Raw genomic sequence first — 9,113 nt, forward strand, 5'->3', positions numbered from 1 at the left:
GGATAAGAAGAGAACTTAAATAAAGTTTAATTCTATCTTTACTCACACATCCATCAGACCCTGTCGCGTGCTCGCCTCCCTGCCTTTTGTTGCAGCCAGGAGCGGGTTTATTTGTTATCATGTAACATTGAGGGAACGTTTTATAAAGAACATCTTTAATGTGTTACCCAACAACGTCCAAAACACGTCCTTAGAATGTTGCAGGCAAAACGTTCCACCTTTGTTAACATATCACATTAAAGGTTTTATAAAAAACTTTCTGTCATCTCAGGCCTTAATAACATCCTCAAAACATCTTCTGAATGTTGCAGTTAAAACTTTATGTCTTAGTTAACCTTAAACCTTATAGGAACATTATTTGAACAAATAAACATCCTAAAAAGGTTCTTTGAACATCAGATTAAAACGTTTCTTTAAAACCTTGTTAGAACCAATAGGTAACGTTAGCCAAAGTTGTGAGAACGTTCCCCGCTAGCTGGGATACCCCTCTTCTCTTTTTTTTACCAAAACACTGTAGGACACTAAGAAAGATATAATAATTTCTATCACAACCAAATATTGTTGACCTGCCCAACATAATTAATTACTAACTCATTATAATATAGGCCTGCTGTAGGCTACAATGTGAAGTTGCCCTAATATATAATAATATACATATCAGATTTCAACCTTTATCTTTTGTTTTCTGTTGTATATATATTTCTAGAATACCTTAATTGAAAAGGACCACGGGGGGAGACTCCAACGTGGGAGACGCCAGCATGATTGTGGTCTAAAGATCATTTTGGTTCATTGGCTTGCAATAAAAATTAAAATTCACTAAGACGCTATTAGGAAACTGAGCCTCATCTGTTTCAAAAGCACAGAGGCTTTAGCTGAGACAAAAGCCTTTGTCAGGATCACAGTGCTCTCTCTGCAGTCTGTAGAGACATTAGACTGGTTTATGACAGACAGGTCAGCAGGGGGTGGGCAATGGGCTGAAAACATTCTACACACACTCTCACACACACACACACACACACACACACACACACACACACACACACACACACACATGCATATGCATACGGCAGTAAACCCCCTAAAGTGAGACCCTTGACCTCTCTGTATGTGGACCCTAGAGTGTGTTTGTTTGATTGTGCATGTGTGTGTGTGTGTGTGTGTGTTGGGGTTGCCATGAACAGCGGCGCGTAAAAGGTAATTCATTTTATCATAAGATGTGTTAGAAACAAAAGTTTCTGTCTTCCATATACTCTTTTACGTTAACTTCGAAATAGGTAACATGATGTAGCATAAGTTATACGTAAGCTAGCTAAAATGTGAGTAATGTATATATAATGCTCTCTCCCCTATAAGAGCGCGGCTTAAAATGTAAACATTCTCATGTTCTGCAATTTGTTCTTTGCTCACTGCGAGGTTGGGCACCGGGCCTTTCGGTTAAAAACAGCCAGTTAGCTCGGCTAGCTTGCGGCGCTACATACAGCTCAGGGTTTCCGTTAGCCGGTAATTACCGGTTTTGAGCTGGTGAAATTGATTGTCCGGTAATAATTAGGGATGCTCCGATCGATTGGCCGCCGATCCTTATCGCAGAGCTCTCAAGTCTCACGCATTTGGCGTGAGACACACACATTTCACTCCATTCACACGCTCACACGCCACACCTTGTATTTCTCACGCAGAGATTTCTTTCCAGGGTACCGCCCACCAAGTTGCGCCGCAATGTTGTACTAGGCTTGTTTGAGCCGCGTGCACTCCACTAGCACCCCTCCCCCCCCCGCTGACATTCGCGATACAGAGGGCTTCATACTCCACTAACACCCCCTCCCCCCCCCTTTGACATTCGCGGTACAGAGGGCTTCATGGGAACTTTGAGGGGAGCCAGAAGTTGGAGTACCAAACACTGCTGCCAAAATCTCTTGAGAGCCCTGTTATCGGTCGATATTTACTCTTAATAGTTTGATCGGTGCTCTCTATAAAGACCGATCAGGAGAGCTGGATCTGATCAATATGGACATAAACGCGAGTGAAGTATAACGGCCCGTCCACACGGCGGCGTGCGTTGAAGCTTCAACGCTTCTTCCCATTCACTTTGAATGGGGTGACGTCACGCTTTGCCGAACTGCATTGTGGGAGCGTTGCTTCGCTTTGCTCTCGTTGCTCGCTTCACAAATTGAGCAATGCTCAACTTTTGAAGCTTCGACGGAAGCGTCAGCCAATCAAATCATATGCCAGTACAAGCTCTAGCCAATCAAACCGCGTGCTTGTGTGTCTGGGACGGGAGATTCATGTGATTGGTTGATGGTTGAGTTTCAGACAAGCTCACAGGCAAGCTTCAATGCACGCCGCCGTGTGGACGCTGCGTAACCGGACGCGAGAGAGATCAGCTGCTGCTGAGTCTGATGGAGACAAGCAGCTCTGCATGATCACCTGAAGCCACGCCCGCTGTTTAGCGAGCTGCATGAGATACTAGGGTTCTCAATACTCTAATTTCCCCTCGACTCCTATCCTCGACTCCTATCCTCGACTCCTATCCTCGAGACTTAGTCCCGCCCACAGGAGATGCGAGCGGAAGAGCCGAGGAGAGAGGAGGGGAAGCAGCAGGCGGTTAGAGAAATGAGAACTCCTCTCCTCTGAGCGATCATTTTAAAGAGACGTCCATTAATGATGAAAGGAGGCACAGCAGCACTCTGTCTGATGGACAGATGAAATCCAGTTCCGGGTCACTACCGGAGGACAGGGAGTCGAGGAGGGGAAATTAGAGTATTGAGAAGCCTCTCCTGACGGGCTGTCAGGAGAGAGGAAAAAGAGAGGCTCCGGTTTCTCACGTGTTATTATCCAAAGTTAATGTAAACTTTTGAATAATGTACTTTATCTACTATAAGTGGTTTGTTTGATTGTAATAATTATGTTGTTTGTTGTTTGTGGAAGCGCATCATTTATTGAAAAATTAATCTGAACTTTTCGTTCTGTTACGATTATAAACTGAAGCAATATAAAAATGAGCCCATTAACTGAGTTTTCCAAATCAGCATATCCGGTCATAGTCCGGTAATTACCTGCGAACGGAAACTCTGCTACACAATTCTTATTATTATTATTATCGAAACATGACCGGTAATTTTAAAATGTGTCCGGTAAAATAAATTAAATATCCGGACACTTGACCGGCAAGAAAAAATCCTAGCGGAAACCCCGATTACAGCTGTCATCTGGTGGTTGTGTGTCGAAAGGTCGGTGGTAAATGGGATCAAAGTTTAAATAATTTCGAACGTCACGCTTCCACTTAGTCGAGCGGCAACACTCTCCATAGAAACATAGGTAACATCAGCGCAGAGCCACTTTACCGCTTGTCATGTGATTGCAGCTTAGGTATAAGGTTTGGCTGCAGTAGGGCAAGGACAAAGATGATTTGATATACCTAAGTAGAATCTGTTAAAGTTCTACTTAATATTCTCAGAAAAGTGCCAAGCACACCAGAAGATAGAGCATTATGCCGCAGGAGTTGTTTCACAAGTTGAATGGATGCTTTGATTAATTTTTCCATCATGAACATTTTTCATCAGAGGAATACATTGTAGTTGATTTTTTTTAGGCTAACCTTTCCACATGTTCTTTTTTAAATCAGAAAGCAAAGACTTTTGCCTGAAAATACCCCTTTAGCAACCATTCTAAGAGCTAAAAAGTTACGCTCAACTTTATCAACACACACAACAACACAGACTATAACACACCTTGCTGTTAATTACCAACCAAATATGTGCAATATGTACTATATGTGCAATATATGTATATGCCGTTAATAACTGTGCAATATATACCTGGCTGCTAAATCCTAAGAACTGTTACAGGATGTGTGTTTTGTAAATTGTGTAACTTTTAAGTTGTATTATATTTTGTATTATATTATAACTTTTTTGTTTTGACTTTAATACTTTTTAATGCATGTAACATATGTAACATATGTAACATTAAGCTGTCTGTGGCTCTTTTTCTGCTGTAACAACGTATATTTCCCCTCTGGGACTAATAAAGGTATTCTGATCTGATCTGATTCTGATCTTTCGCCTGGCACTTAAATGGATCAACTCTGGAATTCTACTTGAGAAGGGACATTATATCACTTTTACACTTTTTAAACTTTATAAAACTGTAACTTTTTCCTTACTTTCTGTGCTTTTCATACATTGGTGTGTTCAAAGGCTTGTTGTCATGAATAGGTGACCCATTCTTTAACTTGCAGAGGATGATGTCATCCCTCATATGTTATAAATGTGTGCCAATTACCCTCTTACTATATTTTCAGTAGCTTATCAGCCTACATGCTGTCCACACCCGCATGCAGTCTTTTTCCTGTGTCTAGAAATCTTTCTCTCTCTCTCTGCTAGTGTTTGTAGTGATCTTTATCCAAACTGCTGTCTTATCAAAATACATCAATATACTGCAACCCTGTTTTTAAGTCTTCTGAGTAAAGTCATGAGTCAGAGCAAGATCCAAGTCAAGCCTTGATTCAAGTCACGTCTCAGATCAGTTACATCCAATTGTTTGGCTTAATTGTTGTGATTTGAGGCTACCCACTGCAACCACAGTGATCCACAGAAGTTCATCCCATGTCACTATGTGCAAGATATGTCCAATAAAATGTGTTTGCAATCTTTATCAGACTGTGCATCTGGGGGATGTCAGATTGTACTTAATACTTAATATAAAATCTATCATTTGGTGGCAAATATTTTCTAGTCCAGTGCCATTAAACTATTTATGAAAAATAAATTGTTTAAGTTCATTTTAGCATTTTATTGTTTTCTCCTCAGGCAAGCATGAGAGCAATTTCACAAGTTTTTGTTTGTGCAAATTGAAAATGTGAATAGAAGCCTGTCTAAAGTCTGTCTCTCAGTTTCTCAAAGTGAGATCAAAGATGAGTTTTTTGGATCGACAACCAAAGATAACACAACGTTCTCTCACAATTGTCAATTTTGAACAGGGATGGACAAAAATAAACAGTAAATACAGGTCTTTAAGACTAACCCGAGTCCAAGTAAAAGAGTAACGTAAAAAAAGTTTCATACAGGTACCAATGCAAATGAATACAGTGGCACACACACATTGAGAACACAGCATGTGCCTGCCCCTTTCCCCCCCTCCTCTCACCTCCTCTGTGCAACCCCTCCCTCCCTCTCTTGCTCTCTCCCCTCTTGAATTAAGTCCATTATTCCTGCCTGCTCTCCCTCTGAGCACTTCTACTCCGCTCAGTTCCTGTGAAAACTCTTTGAATGTGTGTGTGTGAACTCCTCGCGTGTGTGTGTTAAGAAGAGTTTTATGTGTGTGCATAGGGGTTGTGTGTTTTTCTAAGTGGAGCCGGAGTGCAGCCGTTCATCAGTGGAGCTGACTGCAGACAGGGGAATACTCAGATCTCACTGCGCCGCTTTTTAACTCACACACCGGCTGCTTTCCGGACTCTTTTTAAGACTCCCTGGACTATTTGCACCAAAGTGGGACTTTGCCGCTGCTCTCTTTCTGCCCTCCAGGCACCATTCCCATCATTCCCATCACTGGAATTACTGAAGGTTTTTTTTCCACTGCTTTCTGAAAATCATTTAAGGCACGTTTTGGATTATCTCTAAATAGAAATTCTATCTGCTTTAAACTTTTTGGATTCAACTTTTGAGATTCAGCTCCTCTTTTCTGTGCATTTTCATTGCGTTTAAACATGCTCAAGCCTCAGAATGGGTGCTTTGCAAGCATATAACAAGAACTCAGCAAATGCATTTAGGTGTGAATGAAATGCACTCTGTATTGTGAGTGAATAATTAAGAGGCTCATGGGGACATGTGAGTTTTATTTGCATTGCAACAGAAAGGCTATGAGAGGTAAAACAGGAAAAAGCTGTTCAGTAACTATGGAGATGGTCAGTGCTGTCGGAGGCATGTTGGGCTCAGGTGGACGCTGATCCCAACTTGGAATGTTCTGAACTCCTGTGGAATTTAGTTCCCCTGGAAACGGATGGACAGGTGAGTTCATTTTGACTACGGTCACTGCTTAAATCTCTAACAAGTTATATTTAAGATGATGATGTGGCACAAGAAAGAATTTGGGGTTTTGGGGATCAACTTTAAATGACACAATTTTGTCAATATGTACTTTAAAACATTACATCTACATTACATTACATTACTCTAAAATAACTTCTGTTCCAAAGAGAACATCTTGATTAAAAAAACATCTTGTTCATGTTTTGCTCAGCCTCCTATGCTTGTGACTTGATTTTGTGCAGCAGTGCCTGAGCCTTTTTAGAAAGTCAAGTATCTTTTAACAAATCACGATGATCACATGTGGGCTTCTTCATAAATCGGCTCTGTTTCATAGAGAGTAGAGTGAGTTGTCCTCCCTAGGAGAGCTGTTTGGAGCAGCTCCAGTCAGCAGACCAGAGGCAGCTCTGTAAGGTCCTGACTTACTGCTGCTCCTCGGCCAAATGGACGGCTACCAGCTACCAGCAGGCTGCCTTCGCCTTAACTTCTACTTAATAATGTCTTCATTTGTTCAGAACTTGTTATAACAGATGACATGGTTTAATCCTGTGAGGTAGGATAGTAGTTCTCCAAAGACATTTTTTAAATAAATATTCCTTTTATTATATCAATAATCAGGAATAAGCAGGTGAGATGTGGCAGGGTGCACAGGGTTGCATTTTGGACATCAGTCAATCAGGTTTAGTTGACTCCGCTTTTTCCCATTCACACTTTGACGAGAAAGAACAATTTAGCCAAACTGAACAAACACCAGCCACGGGTTCACAGGCTGGGAAACTTTCCATTAATGATGTTGGGCCAGATGGCTCGGTACCAGCGACCAGCAGAGTGCCGTAGCCTCCCCGGCTCCTTGATTCACTCCTTTTCTTTCAGAACAACTAAGCCTCTAGCCCCGGATTGCCTCGCTTTCTCACTTTGTTATTTCAGCTTAAATCCCATAAAGACTCGTAGTCACTTTTGGCTTGTAGCTGCTTCACTTGTGTGTGTGTGTGTGTGTGTGTGTGTGTGTGTGTGTGTGTGTGTGTGTGTGTGTGTGTGTGTGTGTGTGTGTGTGTGTGTGTGTGTGTGTGTGTGTGTGAAACTGCCATTTAACCTGGAGTCAGCTTTGTCCCAAGGCCCTCCACTGAAACAATACTGTACGTCTAAGCCACAATACACACCACACTGTTTCTGAAGTGTTTCTGTAATGAGATTTTTACTTTTTGTGTGCCTGCAAATAATTGTTAAGCCTTCTCTTAACCTCCCTTTCACCTTCACTCTTAGCCCTGACTTCCAAAATGAATAACATTTATGGACCACTTAAAAGCACTCACAACAGAATAATCCTGCGCTTTTCAAGGGAAATGAGACAATTGTCAGTTCTGCAAAACCAAAATGCCGTAGCTGCAGTCATTGTGATAGTCCTCCTTTTTGCATGCTCGCTGCACTTCGCATCTGCTCCCTCTAGAGACTGTTTGTGAAAGTCTGCAGCATGTTGACATATGCATCACCTGCTTTCCCTCTCTTGCATCTCTCTGTAGATTTAAGGCTTTGTGCTTTTGTGTATGTTTTTCTGGGAATTAAGCACACCCGCAAGATGAGCACATTTGTATCTGAGCTGAATCAAAACACCACAAAGCTTGAAATGGTACCACTGCGGAGGAATTTTCTTCCTCAGCCAAAGTGGGAATATTGTGAGTTATGGATCAAACTTTTTACATGCTTGGTGCTCTTGTGCTACAGTACTTGTGAAGACAATTCAGTCCCTGAATGCTTTTCCCAAACCATCACAATTAGAGGCTGAAGAACCACCCTTTTTTTGTTGTTATTTCCAACCTCAACTCTTAAAACCAATTCCTAACAGTTAGATAAACGGCTAACCCTGGTGGTTCCAATAAAAATGGTCTGCAGATGGGCTAGGGTTAGTCTTGACATTGTGATGAGTATAAAGAATGCACACACACACCAATATGCCTCTGTGTTCTGATATGCTTTTTATTATGAGCAATTTTTATGATAGAGGCAGTAAAATGCCAGAATGAAAACAGTTGGTAGCGTGAAACCTGTGCATGCAATTCCAATGTATTTCAGATGTGTTGTGTCAACATTGAAATAAAACAGTTCTTTGACATTTTCATAGTTTAACTTTTTGTTATAAAGCAACAACAATCAAAATTAAAACTGCGGTCGCACTTGTGCGCGCAGTGATGAGCGGGCCCTCGCGTCCGTGCGCCTGTCGGGGAGGGCAGCCGGTCGTCCCGGCGTCAAGCAGACGCGCGCGAGTCCTCGGAAATGAGCCGTTTGTCATTTCTCTAATTTTCGCGTCCCAGGTCCTCCGGCATCGACCCGGAAACGGATGTTGGCGCGCCGTCTCGAAGGAAAACACATTTCTCTAAAGGCTCGTCGAGGATCGATATTCGAGGAGGCTGTCTGGAGGTGCCGTAACCGAGGATACACTGATTTAGAGGAGAGAGGAGTCTCTCTGGAGGAGCTATAACCGAGGGTACAACGATGTAGAGGAGAGAGGAGTCTCTCTGGAGGAGCTATAACCGAGGGATGTACAACGATGTAGAGGAGAGAGGAGTCTCTCTGGAGGAGCTATAACCGAGGAATGTATCCTCCGAAGTCGATTTCAGCCAACAGTGATGTTTAAAAGAGGCGTGACGCATGGCTGGACTTATGTCAACGAAGCACAGCTCTGCAAACTGTCCCTTTGGAATTACCTGGATTTCTGCATAAGTTGGTCATAAAATGGAGGAAGCCACTGCTGTCCAGAAAAAACATTGCTGCACGTTTGAAGTTTGCAAAAGAGCACCTGGATGTTCCACAGCACTACTGGCAAAATATTCTGTGGACAGATGAAACCAAAGTTGAGTTGTTTGGAAGGAACACACAACGCTATGTGTGGAGAAAAAAAGGCACAGCACACCAACATCAAAACCTCATCCCAACTGTGAAGTATGGTGGAGGGAGCATCATGGTTTGGGGCTGCTTTGCTGCCTCAGGGCCTGGACAGATTGCCATCATCGACGGAAAAATGAATTCTCAAGTTTATCAAGACATTTTGCTGGAGAACTTAAGGCCATCTTTCCACCAATTTAAGCTCAA

General features: G+C 42.3%; 1 protein-coding gene across 1 annotated transcript in view; it reads left to right on the forward strand.

Annotated features, from left to right (window-relative positions):
* The first annotated feature begins 5,227 nt into the window (after positions 1 to 5,227).
* LOC104960990 (semaphorin-3B-like) overlaps positions 5,228 to 9,113 on the forward strand; it is a 31,880-nt gene continuing 27,994 nt past the window's right edge. The window contains exon 1 of the mRNA XM_010789189.1: positions 5,228 to 6,008. The gene's annotated coding sequence lies outside the window, so the exon portion shown is untranslated. The remainder of the gene's footprint in view (positions 6,009 to 9,113) is intronic.

Source organism: Notothenia coriiceps, unplaced genomic scaffold, assembly GCF_000735185.1.
Source record: "Notothenia coriiceps isolate Sejong01 unplaced genomic scaffold, NC01 NC01_scaffold00032659, whole genome shotgun sequence".
Lineage (NCBI taxonomy): Eukaryota > Metazoa > Chordata > Actinopteri > Perciformes > Nototheniidae > Notothenia > Notothenia coriiceps.